Source organism: Colobus angolensis, unplaced genomic scaffold (assembly GCF_000951035.1).
Source record: "Colobus angolensis palliatus isolate OR3802 unplaced genomic scaffold, Cang.pa_1.0 Scaffold312, whole genome shotgun sequence".
Taxonomy (NCBI): Eukaryota; Metazoa; Chordata; class Mammalia; order Primates; family Cercopithecidae; genus Colobus; species Colobus angolensis.
The window spans coordinates 1743577-1766125 of record NW_012116400.1 but is presented as its reverse complement, the minus strand read 5'-3'; the positions used below and the strand labels follow the sequence as shown (position 1 = coordinate 1766125).

The window sequence follows — 22549 nt, the reverse complement described above, 5'->3', positions numbered from 1 at the left end:
TTACTTTGCCTAACAATATTGTATCATCATCGTTGGGCTTCAGCCTCCTCTGTTGAATTTTCAGATTTTTTGAGTTTGTAAAGAATGTAACATCAAAAGTAAAAGAACAATAGCATACAACTTCTAAATCCAGGGACTAATTTAAAAGTGTAAACACACACCTGTATGCACTGAAAAAGCTACTAAAAGCAAATTGAGACTTGAGGAATATGATAATCTCTTTTGGATAATCTCACTCTCCTCTACCTTGAATCACTAGATTCAGCTATTTTTTTTTTTTTTCACGAAGTAAAGCAGCTGAATGTTCTTTGACCAACATATAATTCAATGATTTCTACTTTGATAAAGGAAGAGATCCAAAATTACATATTGGAAACTATTTCTGTACTTGACAAAATTTTGTTTTTACTTGTGCATTTCGAATGTTTTTTGACAAGATTAGTTGCTGATGAGCCATTCGCCAAATTTGTTTGGTTTCACATTTTAAAAAACTGGAATTTAAAATCAAAATGAAATGCATAGCTAGTTGTTAACAACCTGCCTTATGTTAAACATCTAACTACACCTATTTCCTTTTGATATAAATAAATTTATAATGATATTTTGTTTTCCTCTTCATTTTACATGAAACTGTATTTAACTTCAAAATCACCTCTTGTATTTTGGGAATAAGGTGAAGTAGAGATTGGAAATACTTTAACCGGTAATTGTGAGAGAGTAACCTTTGTATTCTGTCACTTCTTGGGTGGTTTAAATCAGCATGTCGAAGAAGAGAGAACAGGAGATACAGTCTGAGTGCACTTTTGACAGAATCTCCATCCTTTATTTCATTTGGCCAGGGCTACAGACACAAGATGATAACAAATCAGAATAAAGTATGAATTGAAGGGAGGGAAGAGGGCTAAGCTGTACAATGGTACAAATTTTGCCTCACAGAAATAAAAGCTCAGCAACTTCAAAAGCATAGTTATGTTGAGGTTCCGGACAGTTATTTGGAAATGCAGGCCCCCAGGCATCATAATAATTTGTAGGATCCAAATAATTTCTGTTTGCAAAGTAAAACCGCAGGGGAATATTGTTAAAAATTGTGAAGATTATGGGATGGCTACAGCAGAACATGAGGCCTTGCACAACTTCCCTCTTTGCTGCCCATGGAGCTGGTCCTGCTCCCAGGTTTCTCTTCTGGACAATTTTTTGTTGCTGTACTGAGTTAAATCACTAGACTGTGCAAATTTCCCCTTCATAATGTCTATATTAACATAACATTTCAGTCTTCTTTTTTTTATTTTTGGGACAGAGTCTCACTGTGTTGTCCAGGCTGGAGTGCAGTGGCACAATCTCGGCTCATTGCAACCTCCGCCTCCCGGGTTCAAGCGATTCCCAGCTAATTTTTGTATTTGTAGTAGAGACGAGCTTTCACCATGTTGGCCAGACTGGTCTTGAACTCCTGACCTCAAATGATGCCCCCGCCTCAGCCTCCCGATGTGCTAGGTAGGATTACAGGCATGAGCCACCGCGCCCAGCCCAACATTTGAGTCTTCAATTGTTTTACTGACTTTCTCTTCATAGATCATCTATGTAAAATCAGTAACATTTATGACTATTTTGTATTTTTGATTAAAAACAAATTAAGCTCTCTCTATATATCACACTCTATATATGTTATATGCCATGTGGTAGATAGGTCAGCAGTTTAAAAACTTAAAGAAACTCTTGGTAAATTTTCTAATATTGGAATTAACTTTAAAAGCATGCTCATTTTCAAAAGATCAAATCTCTGTGAATTAACTGAATTTTTCATCTCCTAGTTATAAATTATCATACAATTGTTATACTGTACTTTTCAGAGCTGACTAATCATGATTACATTACACTTCTGATAAAAATCCTGGTTGGTTAACCTTGCTTTGTAAGAATGAGCATTTTTTTTTCTTTGATCAATACTTTTGTTTCTAAGCATTCAACTCAAAAAAGCAATTTTCAGCATTTTAAATTTTTGTTTTAAACACCAACATTCCCAAGCCAAGGTAAAGTATTTTCCTTTTTGATGCTGGCTAACAACACTCATTCCATAAAAAATATAAAAAAAAATAAAAAACTATGATACAATGATACAATATATTCTGCTATTTTAATATAATTAAGTTAAAAAGAATAATGATTGTATCACACATATGGCCTTAACTTTGTAAAACACAAACAATGACATAACTCAATTCATAAGTATGTTTAATGAACATTTATTATATTTCTAACACTGTTCCAGGCTGCATGAGGCATGTTAGAAAAGCCTACGAGAGTAATAAAGCAGCAGTATTTATGGATCTCAGCAGATTTGGGGGGAAGCAAATATTTTAAATATGTAACAATAACAAAACAACTCAAGTAGGGGAACTTATAAGAAGTTGGTAAATGGAATACAAACAATCTGAGTCACAGATTTGCTCGTTGGCCCGTGACCTGTGATCGCTGCAACATATTACCTAGTTAATTTCTTATGCCCAAATCGTACTGCATACACTTCCTCCAATCAGTCTTGTAATCCAGTTACAATGACAGCCACCTCTATGCTTTATATATCACACATTCCTTCCCATTCAGAAAGCAGTGTGAAATATGTGTGCAGAGGACCTCACTGGACCCAAGTCTCTATAAGCATTTACTTTGCTTAACTGTTAGCGTAAATGATAAGGTACACAATAACAAAAGCATAATTGAAGAAAACATGTTGATTGTTGGTATTGTTGTCACATATAAATTATATTCTCTAAGAAATGAAAATGAAGAATCTTTCTGCTTTAGAAACATGATGCAGCCATGATTTTTTTTCATTAATGGCAGCAATAACAGCCTTAGAATGGTAACCATATTTTGGCCTTTAGTAACAGCATCGTTCTATTAAATTACCCATTTTCTTACCAATATATGAAATAAGAATAATTTCCTTTGCAGATCACTGTTTATTTGCACTATGACTTGATTCTGTTTCATTGAACGTTGCCACTGGATAATTCATCTCTTACTGAGTAGATAAGTAGTTAGGAATAAAGTAACCTGCATAAACAAGATATTCAGAATATCCTTTACATGTGTAAAAGAGTTAGCCAATTCCTTCAATTCATGTATATTGAGTACTGCTAAACTCACTTGACGTCTTTCTCACAGACATTAGAATAAATAAATAATATTATCATAAGTGATAGGCATAGGCATTGCATGTGTATTTTATCTTCTGTTGGTAACATAAAATGCCATTTTGGCAATTTGAAAGTATTTCTAGGATAAGGAGCACTTACTTCATCTTCTCCAAGACCGCTCAGTAAGACACCAATTACTGAAGAAGATGGAATATACCAGAGATCCTATGGCTCCTTTCCGTTCCTTTTTTTTCCCCTTCCTTCCTCCCATCCTCCTTCCCACCATCTTTCCCTCTTTGTTATAAGCCCATCTTTCTGTCCTTAAGAGAAAACGTGAGGGCTGATTTTATTACTTCACTAGACTATCAGAATTTAGAGGCAAGATCAGGTTAAAGAAAACGTTTTCATCAATATCTCTTTTCTGACAAAATGATCTTATCTTTTGAAAATGGGTCTCAGGTGAGTGTGTGTTTGGTTGCTGCTTTTATCAATGTTTTTCCAAATGTGATGTGGTAATTGTACACTAAAATTACATAGCTTGTATACAAATTGAATTTCAAGTTTTTCATATTATTTGAAAATATCAGCTCTATTATACAAACCATATTCGCAAAGAATAAAACTGATGGAAAATATGTCTGAAATATAAATCAGCCAGTAACTGTTTCTAAAAGTGCATACATTTTGTGATAATCATTTAAAGAGATCAACAGCCCAAGATTCAGTTTATGAAATAATCGCTCGAAATAGAAAGGCTTGATTTATATGAAGGTTTGTGTCCCCGATGATATCTTTCTTTTGCTAAACCCTTGCCCATTCTCCCTGCCTTTATGGTGTATAATTTCTCTACCGTATTATCAGCCAGGATTTAAGTCCCTATCTGCTTAAGACTTGTCTAATCTTTTCATACCACATTTGGAGATTTTTTGAATTATTATTTGCAGTCCTTTAAGATCCTGTTAAGGCAGTTTAATCATAAAGGATGTTAAAATGGACCACATACTGGCTTGAGGGCTTGAGTTAGAATCAGAAGCCTATTTACAAGACCACAACTCAATTATCTACAAAACTCTTTTATATTTAAGAGTTGTAAGTAATATTCTTAATCTATTATATTCTTTACACTAAAAAGATGAGTGAAAGCAACCCACCAAGTTGAGTGACTTTAGCATATATTATCTAGAGGAATAGCCGTGTTTGCTTCTTTCTTCCTTCATGAGATTTTAAAAATTGTAATAGGGCTCTACTTGTATGGTTGTTAGGAAGAGAACAGAGAAGTTCAAATAATGTCTCTGAACATTATTACCTGTACCCTAGAGCAAGTTTGTCAATCATTGAAACCTCAGTTTCCTGAACTATAAATGGGAGCATCATTTATTCCTCCTCTTCCTAAGTTGCAAAAATGAAATATGATAACACATGGGCAGCCACTGTGTCTTGCCTGACATTTCAATTAAAAAAAAAGAGAAAAGCTCCCTGATTCAACGGGATCAAATAAGAACATAATTTCAACTGCTCTACATTTACAAACAAAGTGAGATAAATAAGGCTTGGGTAAATAAGGCTAATATAATACTTCATTTATAGTTTAGAACTAGCTTGATCACTATGTAGTCAGCACGTTTACATATTCTGTTACTCTCTCCCTAATTAACCTCTCCTTAACATTTGGCAGGCTGTTATAGATTGGCTTGTCTCAATTTTGAAGTCTTATGAACAGAAAGTGCTACATGATCCCATAAAATGTATCACAGCATTGCCATTTTATAAATAAAGTCATGTGTCAGTTAAGGAAGGATATATATTCCAAGAATTGCATCATTAATTGATTTCATTTTTCTGAGAACATCATAGTGTCTTACACACACCTAGATGGTAGAGCCTACTACACACCTGGGCTATATGGTATAGCCTATCACTCCTAGGCTGCAAACCTGTACAGCGTGTGACGATACTGAATACTGTAGGCAATTATAACACAGTGGCAGATATTTGTACATCTGAGCATATCTAAACATAGAAAAGGTAATGCATTGCCTTACAGTGATATGATGGCAAGATGTCACTAGGCGATAGAAATTTTTCAACTTCATTATATTCTTATGGGACCACCTTGGTATACGTGGTCTGTTGCTGATCAAAACATTGTTACGTGACACTTGGCTGTCGTTGCTTGGTTGATGCTGGTAGAATCTGGTTTGGGAAAGATATAAAATATCAGTTATATTTATTTAAGGACGGTTCCATAAATTAAGCAAACTAAGTTGATCACAGCTCTGTCTAGCTCATTACTTTTGTCACTTGATTTACAACTAGTAACTGCACTGCAATGAGATTTGAATAAATATCTGGGATGACCACTATGGCAAATCTGTCAGCTCGACAACAGTTCAGCTGTCTGATCCTGTACATGGCTAGACATAAATAATGGAAAGAAGTAAAGATAAGCACTGGCATAACATCTTTTTTGGTAGCATACAAATACATTATTTAAAAAGTCTCTGGATGTAAAAAAAGTTTTCAGATATTATAAATAAGAGATGGGGAATGTTAAAAACTTACGGTTTAGTATCCTCTGTGACCAAAGGCTTAAGGAATTCATTTGGATTTAATGGTCAATTAGGCTAGGTATAATGTCTTTTATAATGACATATATTAGTGGAAAGATTAGAGGTAGGCTTGAGATGATGGGTTGTATAATCACCCCTAGAAGACTTCAAAGCAAATGTGAGTCACTGTGTTCTTTCTTCATTCATTTAAAAATATTTATTTTGTGCTAAGTTTTAGACCTACAGTTACCAGTACAGTAATGACAAGCCACATTTGTCTATTTAAATTTAAAAATATTGAAATAAAATAAAATTTAAAATTCAGTTTCTCAGTCACAGTAGCCCCATTCCAACTGCTTAGTAGCACTTAACATTTAAATAGAATTAAAAATCACAAATTCAACTTATCTGTCTTACGAGCCATATCTCACAAATTCATATATGATTACTGGCTACTGTATTGGAGATCACAGAGACCATTTCCATTATTTCAGAAAGTTCTGTAGGACAGCAGCAGTCTAGGCACTATGCTGGTAAATGAGGATAAAAAAGCAAGTCAGAAATGATCCTAACTCTCAAGGAACTGGTAGTCTGGTGGAAAAAACTTTAAGTAGAATTCACTAAAATCAACTTTCACAGATTTCATCTCCCTAAACAAAATTGTTCAGTTTTGCTCAAAACAAAAAGGTTAATTATGTGCTAAATTAATAGACATGATTTTTTAAAGGCCAGATAATCTAGACCTGAAGATAGTCTGTTTATTTACTTAAGTTAATCACATTAAAAATCTGTTACCTGAAAAAATGCGTAAGTGTCTTCCAAAGTTCAACTGAAGGTGAAGGACATAGCTTACTAGTTGCTTGGGTTAAACAGTGATATATCGTAAGTGTAATTTCCCTAAGAAGCTTCTGTTGGCTCTCTTATTTTCTCTTTTCTTTTGAGCAAACATTATGATTCAGGCTTCTTCAGTTGGTATAACCAAACATCTGGAAAATTTATCTGCTTCATGAGAAATTACATAGAAAGCTAACTTCTCATTGATAGATGTAAGGGAGTGTAGGAAAGGGGATAAGAAAGTGTCATACTATTGTTTGGTTTTCAGGCAGCACTGTCAACTAGTCTGGGAGAAAGAGGTTCCCTAAGTAGATCTGATTTGGGTTTAATCACCTAATTTGGTTATATACCCTACTAAACGTGAAAGCAGTTGGTTTGCTAAGCTGAATTAGAGCAAAAGCCGGCATGAACATCTTTGGGGATATTGTCATCATGCTGGTGCAGCCGAATGAAACTCTACTCCAAGGATATGAGCTGAGCTGCTTTAGGCAACTGCTTTGATGGAGAGCTGATGAATACTACCAAGAAAGAGTAAAGATAGAAAGGAATAAGGCATTTTAATCACATATGTATTGAAGCACTCCCTCATCTTTAGAGCATATTTTTCTATGCAGTTCATAAGTATTTATTGAGCACTTACTATGTGATGAGCCTTTTATAACATGCTTGGGATAGAAAATAAAATAAGGGCAGAAGTTTCTTTCTTTGCCTGTTTCTGCTGCTATAACAAAATACCTGCACTGAGTAATTTATAAAGGATAGAAATGTATTGCTCATGGTTCTAGAGCCTGGGAAGTCTGAGATTAAGCAGGTTTGATGTCTAGTGAGGGCTGATCTCTGCTTCCAAGATGAGGCCTTGTTGCTGCATCTTCCAGAGGGTATGAACGCTGTGTCCTCACGTGGTGGAAGAAATGGTAGGACAGAAAAGAGGAGCTAGCTGTTCTCTCTAGCCCTTTTATAAGGACTGATGTCTTCATGAGGGTAGACCCCTCATGGTCTAATCATCTTTTAAAAGATTATTAAAATATTTCCATTGAGGTTTAAATTTCAACATGAATTTTGGAGGGGACACAAACATTCAAAGAAGTTAGGGATACTATTTTTGATGAAAATGTCCCTGTAAAATAAATGGACCTAAATAATACTGAGGGATCAAATTTATTTTCTTTATTTTATTTGATTTTTTTTTGAGATGGAGTCTTGCACTGTTGCCTGGGCTGGAGTGCAGTGGCGTGATCTCGGTTCACTGCAACCTCCACCTCCCGAGTTCATGTGATTCTCCTGCCTCAAACTCCCATGTGGCTGAGATTACAGGTGCACACCACCACACCTGGCTAAGTTTTTGTAGGTTTAGTAGAGACGGGGTTTTAATATGTTAGCTAGACAGGTCTTGAACTCCTGATCTCGTGATCTGCCCGCCTCAGTCTCCCAAAGTGCTGGAATTACAGGCATGAACCACTGTGCCCGGCCCTATTTCCTTTTTTTAACCTAAAGTTAGTGTTACAAAGTTTCAGTATATAATTAATGCATAATCTAATGCAGATATAATTTAATGCATGAACCATATTGTCTTTTAGCATAGAACATTTTAGTATATTTAGGAATTATCTGATATAACACTCCACCAAATTTAAGTAAAACTCCCTTTTAAATTACTGTACTATTTTATGGATTCTTTTAACTGCAGGTTATATTCTGCTTGCTGTAGTATATGGTGAATTTTACATGTTACATAAAAAGTCAATAATATGACTTTAACTATTTTTCTTTAACTCCAATGTTCTTACATTATGTTACTTTAATTGCCCAATCTTTCCTCCTTGGGGAACCCGAGATCCCATGCAATGAGGAGTTGAGTTGGGACAGAAGTTCTGATCACAGGCTATTCTGCAGGGAGTGGAGATTACCGTGAGTTAAAAAAGAAAGATTTTAAGCCTATGACAGGCAATTACTGCTTCAAATTGTAGTTGTTAAAGTCAAAGCTGAGATGTCGTCACTCATTGCTGGAAGGAAATGACCACAGATTTGTATCAACTGAAAGTCAAGCATTGAAACTCCAAGCCCATGGTCAGTGGTAGTAACTTGTACATTGTCCTCTTATTTAAATCTATAATTGGTGTTCCAGGTCATCCAAATGGAAGTAGAATGACATGTTTAAAAACAAGGATTTAGAAATGAGATTGGGTTTGAATTCTAGCTTTTTCACTTGTCAGCTAACTGGGTTAAGTTAGCTTTTCTTCTGTAAAATGGAGATAATCTCTATCTTGCAAGGATGCTGTAAAGATTAAAGTAAAATATTTAGGATGGTAATGCAATTGTGCATCTTCAAATGGTTATTCTGAGGATTAAATTAGATACTTAGTTTACTTTCTGGTGCATTGTCAGCCCTCAATAAATACCAGCTTCTGTTATAATCATCCATTATAACTCCATTACTTGATTTTAATTATTTCTCATATAATGATGCTCCTTAATGCTGCAGATAATTTGCTAATTTCTGTGTCTGTGTTTCTTTCTTTTTTTTTTTTTTTGGATATGTTTGAAATGCTGTTCTTATCCATTAGGCTATTTCATAAGTCCCTTTTATTTTTCCTTTAAGATTTTGATTAAATATTTCTAAGAGCAAAAAGCCTATCCTGTCTAATTCATCACAGGGATCAAACTTTCAGTCTTCTTAAGCTCATATTTCACCCTCCAAATTAGTTTGAATCTCCTCATCTCTTCATTCATTCATTTATTCATTCATTCATTCAACAAATAATTCATTGCATACTTGCAATGGACTACAGTCTGTTTCTTAAGACTGGGAATTCGGTAATAAAAAAGACAAAGTACTTATCCTCATAAAATCTATATTCTAATGATGAAGAGGAACAATAAGCAAACAGGCTGGGAGTGGTGGCACATGCCTGTAATCCCAGTACTTTGGGAGGCCAAAGAGGGCAGATCCCTTAAACTCAAGAGTTCCAGACCAGCCTAGGCAACGTAAAGAAACCCTGTCTCTACAAAATATGGGAAAATCAGCCAAGTGTGGTGGTGTGTGTCTGTAGTCCTAGCTGCTTGGAAGGCTGAGATGAAAGGATTGCCCAAGCCTGAGAGTTTGAGGCTGCAGTGAGCCATGATTGGCTCCACCCTCATGAGGGAGTTCTTAAGATCTGATGAAATACAGGATATTTAAATGCTCAAGATGCAATCGTTCCAAACTGTATTTTCAGGGGGTGGGCGCTCAGAAATAAAATTCTGAGTACTGAAAAGTATAGGCAACAAAGTGAGACTCTGCCTCAAAATAAATAAATAAATAAATTAAAAAAAAAAGTGAAGCCCACAGAAGCGCAAAACAGCTTAAGGGGACATAGGATGAATAGGATAGGGATGATTCTAGATAGGAAGGTCAAAGCCTTGCTAAAGAAGGGATATGTAGAGGCACACCCGAAAGAATGTGAAAAGGTGGCAGCAAACACCTGTGAGGCAGGACATTTCAGGCAAAGCAAATAAGCAGTGCCAAGTTTCTGGAGAGGAAGAACAAAAGACTACTGTCCTGCAGCAGAGCAAGCAAGAGAGAGAGTGGTGGAGGTAAAGTCAAGCGGTAGCAGGGCTCAGTCATGAAAATCTTGGAAGCCATAATAAGGAATCAAGATGTAGTACTTAGTTGGGAGTGGGGACATTTATGCAGGAGGGATTGACATGACCTAATTTTCATTTTTAAATTGGAAGCAAAGAGAACAGAGAAAAGATGAATACAGTAGTGATGAGATAGCTCAGGCAGCCTGGTAATTTCAGAAGAGTAAAGAACTAGTAGAATCCAAGATGACTTTGGAAGATAGAAACAACAAGACTTGCTGCTGCAGGTGGGATGGGAGAAAAGACAGAGTCCAATTGTGTTTCAGATTTTGGGCCTCAGAAACTGGGTGAGTGGTTGTTACCATTTCATGGGATCTAAAAACTGGAGATGGAACTAATTTGGAGGGTGCGTAAGGAGGAGAGAGATTTAGGGAATATATCAAGAATTACTATTTTTTTAATTCATGAAATTTAACTGTTAAATGTTTGCAGATTTTATTTACCTAATTAGGCTATGAGATCAAAGGAAGTTCCCAGGATTTCTTTGAGTATAAAAATAAAAGAAAACGCCACATACGACCAGGCCAATGACCAATGCAATGCAGTACTTAGATTCTAATAGTGGCAAAGATGAACAGTTGGGGAAAAACCATTGGGTCATTCTTCATGTCATAAATTGTAAAATATCTGTGCCCTACATGTCCCTAATGAATATGTTACAGGGATATGTGCAGTGTCATGTACTAAGATGCTCGAATATTTGTCATTCATAAAGAAGCCTCCTTTTTAGAACACCCCCCTCTACCCCCGCTGCCCCGGGTCAGGCTAATGAAGTGTAATTTGATGGGAATTGACTAAAAGAAGGCCTCAGATCAGCAACCCAATCTTCCAACTGCCAAGATTTTCTGAGGAACCCATCCAAAAAGGGCAGGTCAGTACCAAAATAAATGTTAGCCCAGAACCAATTGGTTTTCTGATGTGTACTTCGCCTATGTTCATTGAACAGGAGATTGAATTCTAATGGGATGTCAATTCAGGGATGATCCAGAAGTTGAATCTCCTTACATCAGAATTGTACCAGAAGCTTGGTTTCTGTCCCAGGAAGGGTCCTAGAATTCTACTAGAGGAAGTTGCTTCCGACATCTCATTTTTTAACCCTTTTTCTTACTGTTGGGAGTCAAGCCTCCATTAACTCTGGGTACCCAGAGTCTGAAACATTTCCCAGTGCCCTGAAACGTAATTTTAAATCCATAAATACTTTAAGATAGTAGATTCCAACCATTGAAATGTGCAACCAATAAACCTGGGGACAAGAGCTTTTAAGGCTAGCCATAGAATATGTCAGTGCATTAGTGAAAGCCCAAGGCCTATGTCTAGATTCCTAAGTACAGGGATGCTTATCCTAAACAATGGGCTTACAATAATGACAGTTTCTCTTCCTGAAATGGAAATATCACTTAAAACATAAGCAAAAGATCTGTGTTCTAGACTGAGGTTTTCTCTGTATTCTGCTGTTTGCTTTTGGGGAAGCCAGTTACCCTTTCTGATTCTCAAATTCTTATGAAATAGGGATCATACTGCTCGTATTGGGATAATGTGAAGGGGCACTAGAGAAGCCTCATTAAGGAACACTGCTAACTGATCTTACACAATTTATTTCATTTTCATTGATTTTTCAAGTGTCTCCCTTAGAAATAAGTAAGTGAACTTGTTAACCCATTTGGCTGTTGTATTATTTATCTAGAGCTACCTTAACAAAGTGCCACAAACTTATTGTCTCAAAACAACAAAAGGTATTTTCTGACCTTTCTGGAGCTGAGAAGTCTGAAATCGAGGTGTCAGCAGGGCTATATTTCCTCAGAAGGTGCTTCAGAAAAATCCTTCTTTGCCTCTTCCTAGCTTCTGGTGGCTTCTGGCAGTCTTTGGCATTCCTTGGCTGGTAGCTGCATAATTTCAGTCTCTGCCTGCATCTCCACATGCCCTTCTCCTATCTGTGTCTCTGTGAGTCCTCCTCTCTTCTTATAATGCACTTGGGATCCACCTAAATCCAGTATAACCTTGTCTTAACTAAATATATCTGCAAAGATATTTGATCAAATAAGGTCACATTCTGAGGTTCTGGGTGTACATGAATTTTTGGAGTACTGTTCAACCCGATGTACTGCCCTGGGAATTTTAGTAAGAATTCTTACAAATTCTTAGTAAGGTTCAATGTCATCTGTTAGAGGACTGAGCCAACTATGAAGTATATATTGTGCTTGTATGTCTCTATGTGCATGTGTGTATATATATATATATATGTGTGTATATGTGTAGATATGTGTGTGTATGTATAGATATGTGTGTGTGTATATATGTGCGTGTGTGTGTATTCAGGTCATAGCTGTTAAAATCAGAGTGCAGATATTGGCATTCATGTTTGGAAGAAAAACATTTTAGGGATTTTATCAATTGAAGATCAAACAGTAGAAATCCAAGCCTGTGGTCAATGTTAGTAAGTTTTCACAGGCAGCTTAAAACGTAGCAATGACAACATAATTATATATATATATATATAAACTTTTCCATATATAGTACACATATATAATTATATATAATTGTATATGTACATATAGCATATATGTATACATATAGAAAATTAAAATGTATGTGTATACATGTATATACATTAATTAGCAAACTATATTTTTCATTTTAAAAACTGTTTCAGTCACTGCCTCTCAAAGAAGAAATGTTGATATTAAAAGACATCCGTAGCGTCCTTAAAATCATATTTGATATGCTCTTACCTTCTTCTGCTCTTCAGAATTCTAACCCTGCCTTGTAAACTGTAGGACATAGCACTTTCTGAATATTAAGGACTGCAAACTGCCTAGGTGGCCTGAAGGAAACTAATAAGTGAATGAAGTTAGCCAAGTAACAGATTTTGCTGAAGGTGCCTGTGAGATCTGTTACTGACATTGACCATGCTTGGCTTTCTACTGTTTGACCTTCAGTTGATAAAAACCCCATAATGGTTTTCTTCCAGAGGCTGATGCCAACATCAGGACTCTGATTTTTATTTTATTTTATTTTGAGACGGAGTTTCGCTCTTGTTACCCAGGCTGGAGTGCAATGGCATGACCCCGGTTCACCACAACCTCCACCTCCCAGGTTCAAGTGATTCTCCTGCTTCAGCCTCCCGAGGAACCGAGATTACAGGCATGCACCACCACACCTGGCTAATTTTGTATACTTAGTAGACACCAGGGTTCTCCATGTTGGTCAGGCTGGTCTTGAACTCCCGTCCTAAGGTGATCTACCCACCTTGGCCTCCCAAAGTGCTGGCATGACAGGCATGAGCCAACATGCTGGCCAAGACTCTGATTTTTAACAGCTGTGGCCTGAAACAATAATTGTGTGCCATCACCTTAAAATCTTTCAGCTTCAGATGAATAGCAATACTTTGACCTGTAAAATATCCTGTAAGCAAGAATTATGGCCCAACCCAATTCCTGCATTAGATGTGACTAAATTAAATGCAACAAAACTAATAGTGTCAGAGCCAGAGTTTGAACCTAGCATAATATTCCTACTATACTGCTAACTCTGTGTGTGTGTGTGTGTACACAAACTAAGATTAGCCATGATTGTTTTAGGAAAAATAAACATTAATTGCATTTTGACAATAGTTCTTTAATGAGTTAAAATTCTTATTAATTCACCATTGATAAAAATTAGTTCAGAAAACATAGCAGTGACAATATAATATTTTTAAAATATTGGCCTGGCATGGTAGCTCATGCCTGTAATCCCAACACTTTGGGAGGCTGAGGTGGGTGGATCACGAGGTCAGGAGATTGAGACCATCCTGGCTAACACAGTGAAACCCTGTCTCTGCTAAAAATACAAAAAATTAGCCAGGCATGGTGGTGGGTGCCTGTAGTCCCAAGTACTCAGGAGGCTGAGGCAGGAGAATGGTGTGAACCCAGGAGGGGGAGCTTGCAGTGAGCCGAGATCACGCCACTGTACTCCCGCCTGAGTGACAGAGTGAGACTCCATCTCAAAAACAAACAAAAAATCTCGACATTGGTGAGATTAAGCCAGCCTGGATGAATTATACTAACCATCATGCCAATGACCATGCTAGGCACATAGTTTCTACTATCTGCTATAAATCACCTATTTGATTTTAACTCTCAGTTGACTTTCTTGATTCAAAGCCCTCTCCTATGGTCTTGCAGTGAAATAAAAAAAAATGATTACTACTTCTATTCTTCAGAAGGGTTAATTGGCTTGTAGTTCAGTACAAGCTCTTCACAAAAATGTTTAGGACTCCCAGAAAAGAGTAGATGTTAATTCTGGTGGTATGGTTCATTATCTAATATATTTAAGAGCAAAAACCAATACAATAATAAATTTAACATATCACTTACATTTTTATTTATGCCACAGAGTGTTTAAATTAAACAGCTTGATTAATTTTTATCACTTTGGATATAATGTTTTACATTTTCTTTATAACCTAGTATTTTTATAGTATTTTTGCCAATCTTTATAAAAATATTTAATTTTGTTATTTATTATTGCATAATATTTTTTATATTAATTGTATAATATTATAATTGTAAAATATTATAATAATTGTATAATATTACAATTAATTTCACGTATTTCATTTTTACTGATGTGCCTACTAGAAAATTTAAATTGCATGTATTTGTAGCTCATTGATATTGGACAGTGATTGCTTATATGTATATTGCTTGTGTCTTATGTCCAGTCAAAAGGAAGCCAAGAAGGTTGTCAATCTGAAATTAAATTGAGTTTTAGAGTTACCAAAATACAGTGGTTAAATTTAACACTTCTCAAATAACTATTTCTAAAAGTTATCTAAATAACATTCATAGTTAACTGTCTTCCTTATTTTGCTCAGTGTTTACTCAGCATGATAACAGCACTTGAGCATGACTCAGTCATTTTTTTTCCTGTTGGTCTGGCTCTTTGTGTCACAATAGAAATAAAAGCAAAGGCAGTGGGGTTGGGTAGAGAAAGGGGAATTTTTTATCCAGAGCAGCACAACAGGGTTCCTGTATTCAGTTTTACCTAAAATCATTCTCCAACTTCTGTAAGACGATTTACCACTGAAGTCTATTTGTTTTCCTGCTGCTATCTCTGAACAAGCCCAAATCTTCCATGTGGTTAATAAACTTCTTATCTTTTGAATACTGAAAATAAAATAAACTTAATCCTCAGGGTGGTTCAGTCAGCCAACCAGAAGCCTTTTAGATGCTTCTTAGAGATACAGGGAAACTAGGTTTTCTGCCCTGTGTGATTATCAATCTTTCCATTGCATGCATGTATGTGTAAGGGCATTAAAGGTGCTTCTCAGTGATAAATGTCAGTTAAAACACAAAGTGAAAATTAATTTCCATATTGTCAAGGTCAGATGTGTACCTGGGTTCATTGTTACTAGAATTTTTATTGTTGCTGCTATTAGGAAAGATATTTTATCTTGGACTCATTTTTTTCAAGTATGGAGAAAGAGTGACAAAAATTCCTCAATGTACATATACATTACTCAGAAAAAAAGTACCTTAGCACAATCTGATCTGTTAATTAGGGTAATTATTTTGAGTGTCTCAAAAAAGATCAAGGTGTAAGTTTAGAGGAGTTAGGTGGGAAACAGAACAAATGTGATCACAGGATCTGGAGACTAGCTGATCTTCCTGAAAAGCAGCTGACTATCCATCAATAGAAAAAGCAGAAAGTTGAAGAAGAAATAAAGAAGAAAATAGTTCATGATATGCCCATTAATAGAAGTAGGGTGTGAAATTATCAAACTGGGAGCTTAATAAATTAAGAGAAGATGGGGGAAAGATGTTAGGTTATGAGTGTTCATACAGGAATGAATGACCAGCTGTACATCTCTGTATACAGCGAACTACCTCAAAGCCAGTGTGGTGCCAAACCTGTGAATTCCCTCACCCACACAACTCCACCCACACACATGCCCAGTTTAATCTATTCCAATGTTTCCTTTATCAGTGAACAACACCGGAAGCACCTAGCTATGCAAATCTGTATTGCAGGAGTCATTCCTGATGCTTCCATCATCTTCACTCTCTTACCTCCAATCCAAGTCCTGTTGATTTTACCTTCCCTATAGCTCTTAAGTCCCTACCCTTCTCTTCATCTCCATGACCAGCTGTTATTCTAATTCAAGCTGCTTTCTTCTCTCTTCTGGACTATGGAATGTTCTACCAACTGGTATGGCAACACTCATCTCTGCCCCCCTTCAATTCACTCTGTGTACAGCAGACAGAGTGAAAAATGCTTAAAATGGCAATTTCTTTCTGATTTTTAGAATAAAAGATTCATATCCTCCCAAGGCTTTTAAGGCCTGGCATGGACCTGTCCCCAAGAATTTTTCTCACCTCATTTGGACTCCTCTCCTCCCTGCACCTTGGGGTCCTGCCATATGAAGACTGTGAGTTCTATGGAAGTGTTCACTCTTTTCCCCTCAAATCCCCGCAGTGCCCAGAACACTGTAAAAATACTTAACATTCATTGAGCATTTCCTTTGTTCCAAATATAATTCATAAATTATTTATTATTCATCTTCATAACATTACTTATATGGTAAGCACTGCTTGTTTTTTTTAAATAAGAAAATTTAAACACAAAGACATTAAATAGCTTGATCCTAGTCACATAGCTTGAATGAGTCTTCTGGATTTGAACCCTAAATCTCTGATTCTGGAGGATATATCCTTTACTGCTGGTCTCTGTTACCCAAGATGTAATAGATGGGATTTGCTGGCATCTTGTGCATCAAAACATCCTGGAACTCTGACTCTGTGAAACTTGCATGTTAGAATAGAGTGCTAAATTTCTTCTTTAATTTATATTCCCTCCCAAAAGAGCCAGTTTACTCAAGGCAGTTCCTTATCTTTTAAAGCCTTGAAATAGGTAAACAATAAATTGATTCCCCAAAGAGATGGTATCTTTTAAGGTGGGATCTTTTTTTCATTATGTAGAAAAATGTGCTCACTTGACTGTCTGAAAAAAAGATTACTGCTTCCTTTTCCTGTAATATATGACAGCAGGGCTCTTTTATAAAAGCAATCTATACGTGTCATTTATTACTCTATTAAAACTATAAACATCAGATATTGATTGTTCCCTTACTGACCATAGTACAAGCCAACTTTCAGAAAGGTCGCTGAGTTTAGTCACATTATTACCATGGGAAACACTCTAAGTTGCGCATAAGCTGAAGACGCCTGCCTCTGTGATGCATATCTATTTACAGAGAACTGAGATTTTTGCGTGTAGAAATACAGTCTTGAGATATATACAAGTCTCAAGTCAATGTGAAGTAAGGAAGAAGCCAGCAAATGTCCTTTCTGAAGGTTTCTGCTTGGGAGTCTTCTAAAGAATTAAACATCAATTTATAGTCTGTAGAGTATAGAACAACAAATGAAACTCAATGTGGATTATTTATGAGGAGGTTGAAAGGCTCCATTTATATTGGTGATATCACATCTGGATCATCTTGGCTTTTCTGTCAGGGACTCTCTTGGCCAGGTTTGGTGGTGTTGGTTTTGTTTTTTGTTTTTTGTTATTTTTTTAGATGGAGTCTTGCTTTGTTGCCCAGGCTGGAGTATGCAATGGCACAATCTCGGCTCACTGCAACCTCCACCTCCTGGGCTCAAGCAATTATCCTTCCTCAGCCTCCCAAGTGGCTGGGATTACAGGCACATGCCACCACGCCAAGCTAATTTTTGTATTTTTAGTAGAGATGGGTTTTCACCATGTTGCCCAGGCTGGTTTTGAACTCCTGACTTCAGGTGATCCACTCACCTCGGCCTTCCAAAGTGCTAGGATTACAGGTTTGAGCCACTGCACCCAGCCCAGGTTTGGTTTTTAAGCATAATCTTGGTCAGAATTCAGGCCACATCCTTTTAGGCATCCATGGAATGCTATGTTTTCCATCTCCCCTTTGCATACGTCGTCTCTTCATGTTCTTCTAACAATACTGACAGTTAAGAAGAGTAAATACTTCTTCCTCCAATTGTCTAATGAGGTAACCAATATTTGGAAAAGCTTCAGGGTCTTGATTTCAGGTAACAATATTAACTACCATATTATACTGAACACTTGCTTTTTCATATAATCTCATATAATCCTTATGGGCTAGCTCTGTGATACAGAAATAATGAATACCTGAGAAAATGATGCTCTGAGTATTTAATACTTGGCCCAAGGATACACTAATATTAAGTAGGACAAGGGGTTTTTTGACTCAGGAATCAAAACTAAGATGTTTCAATCCTACCTGAAGCACTTTTTTAAAGCACTAGTTATCTAAGAGATAGTTTCTGACTTTTCTATGTGATTTTGTCAAAAGTCCTTGACAATTCATTTGAAAATTAGAGTTCTGTGAATACTTGTTCCTAAACTGAATTTTCTGAGATGAGCACCTTGAGAAAAATGGATGATTTTTTAAACTTTTTTGAATCTCATGAAAGAGACTACATTTTTCTAACATTGGCAAAACATGATTTGATTTGTTGATGGTGGTTATTAGGAAAACAACTTAATGGTAATTCCATGCTTTGGGGAAAAGGTGGTTTCCTCAATACGAGATGACATGTGCGATCATTAATTTAGTTCATCTTGGAATTATTCTCATTGTTTTTACTTGAAAATCTCATCATCTGAAACTTTCCACAAGGTGCAGGCTAGTTTTTGTCTCCATTTCCCAACTTGTAAGTTCTGTTCTGGAAAGGCTCATGTCAAGGATGTTACCCATTCAACTCAGTCATCCTGATGTGTCCTGTCTCACCAGATTCATCCTTCATTCATCCATCAATGCAATTCTTAATTGTTCTTCAAGAAATGTTCTTAACTAAGCCCCCCATTACCATCCCAGATTCCTATGTATCTCATCAATAGATCTATTTCTGGAATTCCTATATGTTTGGTTGTCCCGAGAATGTTTAGCCTTGATTATATATGATCTATTGTTCATTTATAGTTGTTTTCTGTGCATTTTCTCCTTCCTAAGTTCCTTGAAAATTTATAATAAAAGTTCATAGTAAAAGAGTTCACAGTTCTAGAGAAAGCATTATATGCTGAATGCATAGAAATTATTATTAAACTTTAAAATCACCTGGTACTTATATCTAAACATTTCAATCACAATGGGGAGTAAGTAATGAGACCCAGGCTACTGTGGAATTATTTTTAAGTTAGTATGGTTAGGTGTATATGACATCAAACTTTCAGTAATGTGTAAATGTAACATTTAATATGTAAACTTAAGCACATTTGGGTGAAACTTTAAGTTTTTATCTTCCGTTTGGTGTGTGCAGGTAGTTTTTCTAGATGATAAAAACAGTTGCATTTGACATTACTTAGAAATCTGCACTTGAAACAATTTGAGGCTTCCACCATGCAGTACAGAATCTACCTTGTTCACGACACTTTGCATTACTAGGCATTGCTTTTGTTTGCCAAAGTAAAATTCAAAATGCTCTACATTAAAAACATACACTACATACTTTACAAGGTTATTACTACTTGGTTGTTTTAGTGAAAATTCTGAGCTGTCTTCCTGAAAGACCTTGTCTGGAGGTCAATTTTTGCAATCCTTTTATTATCAAACTATTTCCAGTTCTAGGTTGAATTACAAGAAATCTGCTTGGAAGATTATTTTCTTCACAGGGAGACATTAAAATATTTTCTATTAAGCTGTCAAACATATTCATTAATATCTAAGCATATACATATGTGTGCACAAAGGTAATATATAAATTATATCCATCATCTATATCACACATTATATATGTGTGTGTTTATCCATATCTGCGTCTGTTCTATGTATATTTATACACACGTATATATTGGCACAGTTTAGTATATTGTGTGTTAGGAGATAGAAAGTATTAAAACTAAAGGTAAAATGAACAGGTAATAACTGCTTCCTCCAATTAAATGTTGCCAGACTCCTGTGGTTTTGTAATAGAAATCTACCCTATTGCTTGTGCTTCTTCCTAGCCAAATTACTGTTGTATCTCCTAACTATGTACAGTTCAGTCAAAAAGAGGTTTCATTATGTTAATAATTACATTGCCTGCAGGCTTTTTGATGTTGCATTCCCCATACAGAATAGAAACAGATTTCATAGAAATATCGTTAAAGCTGTTAACTACAGGAGAAAAAAAAAATCAAAGAGGCAATCAAAGCATACACTTTATTATCAATAACTGTAAGTAGTTTCAGAAATGGCTTACATTTGAAACACGTTCATTGAGGGGATCATCAGCAATGGAAGCTGCTGCTTAAAGGAAGAGAGCTTTGTGGTCTAAATCCATTTGGATCACTACAGATAATTACTTAGATCCCTTGCTATTCATTTTTAAATATAGGCTCAAGAATCATTTTTAAATTAGCAAACTAATAAAGGGATAGACTCAACCTCAGAATTCTGACCTGAATTGAGGCTGTGTGAATTATAGGTCATTATTTAAATGACAACACGTGACAGTTTTTCTTCAAATCCACTTTTAGTTTTTTTTTTTTTTTTTTAACGGTGCTGTTAAATTGATGATTTAGGAACAGTAGAACTCATTGTACTACACAGTCATTTAAAAAAGACTTTAAATATTCAAATGTTCAACTACGTATTCCCTGACACTAACATTTATCTTCATTTTGGACTTCCAGCTGAGAAACATAAGTATAATGGCTCGGAGACATCAGCCTTGTTCAGTATTATGAAGATAGTGGCATGCCTTGATCCTTCTAAAGCTTTTTCTTTGAAAACCTCATATTCAGAATCTTTTTTGAAAGGGATTAATTAAGCTCCCAAGGTTTTTAAAGAAACATATTTGATAAATCATAATTTAGGTTTTAGTCTGATTGCTGCAAATATAAAATTTCTTATAGTAAAGTGAAGACAGGAAGGCAGATGGTTAGATATCTGAATGAAAACAGAGCAAGAGAAAGAAAAGATGAAAAGTGTACTAATTCATGTACACTATGTGGCTTTTTGATAATCAGGAGCCCTAACATCCTATAAAACCTAAAATATTTGGTGAATTAAAGCAGATAAATTCAAATGTCTTTGAAATACCCATGATAGCCGGGCGCGGTGGCTCAAGCCTGTAATCCCAGCACTTTGGGAGGCCGAGACGGGCGGGTCACGAGGTCAGGAAATCGAGACCATCCTGGCTAACACGGTGAAACCCCGTCTCTACTAAAAAATACAAAAAACTAGCCGGGCGAAATGGCGGGTGCCTGTAGTCCCAGCTACTCGGGAGGCTGAGGCAGGAGAATGGCGGAAACCCAGGAGGCGGAGCTTGCAGTGAACTGAGATCCGGCCACTGCACTCCAGCCTGGGCGACAGAGCGAGACTCTGTCTCAAAAAAAAAACAAAACAACAACAAAATAAATACCTATGATTTGGAAAATAAAATAGAAGTCTATTTCACAAACACATTTTAGCTTTGAAACAGTAGCATTTGATAAAAATTTGAAGATTGCTCTTTAAAGTGAAATTATGTTTTCCCATTATAAAGTAATTAACAATCACTACAAATGATTTGATTATAAAGAATCACTGATTTTCAGAACCAAAAGAAACCAGAGATAGCTAATCCATTGGGAGCTACCATTTGGGGGATAGAAATGGTAGAAGCTAAGATAGAATGATAGAAGCTGAGAACCCTACTCCTCAAAAAATATGCATATTACAATTTTTAATGTGCGCGATAATTTCAGGGGCTTGTTCATGGACTCTTTGATGCTAATGACAGATTTCTATCATAGGTAGAGTACGGACAAAAAACCATACATCCTGTCATTTATAATTAATCAATTGTAAATCATTAAACTGAGCAGCTCGCTCGCTCGCTCTTGCTCTCTCTCTCTCTCACACACACACACACACACACACACACATCCTGTCTTCAATATGATTATAAGTAATCAATCATGCTTTATTAAAGATTCGGCTAACTTTTATATGTCACTTATTGGGGTTAATATCCAATAAGATCTCATTATAAAGTGTTCTGTTATACTACAAATTTATATATATAGTCAGAAATTACTGTTCCCAGTGCAAATAGTGACATGTAATACATCTCATTTACTCCAACGTAAGTGCTTAATTTGTTCTGAAATACAGGTGTTATAATGAATTTCCACTGTAATGAAATACTGAAATTTAAAAAAGGTAGTCGGATAGGCTGACATTGATTGATGAGTTACTTGCATAGATTATGCATCTATTCTGAAATCTTTCCATTCTTTGAAGAAATAGGTAACTTGAATGGAGATGGGGAGAAATTAGATGCAGTTTGCCACAAAATTATTGTCCAACTGAGGGGATCAGTGAGGAATATTAAAGACATCTTTGAATGATGAGCAGTTAAGTCCATTAAGTTCCTTGACTGACATATTAAAATGTAACGAAAT

At 36.0% G+C, this 22549-nt stretch overlaps 1 protein-coding gene across 1 annotated transcript in view; it reads left to right on the top strand.

The window, feature by feature from the left end:
- DCC (DCC netrin 1 receptor) overlaps positions 1-22549 on the top strand; it is a 1279089-nt gene that overhangs the window by 868578 nt on the left and 387962 nt on the right. The window lies entirely within an intron of this gene.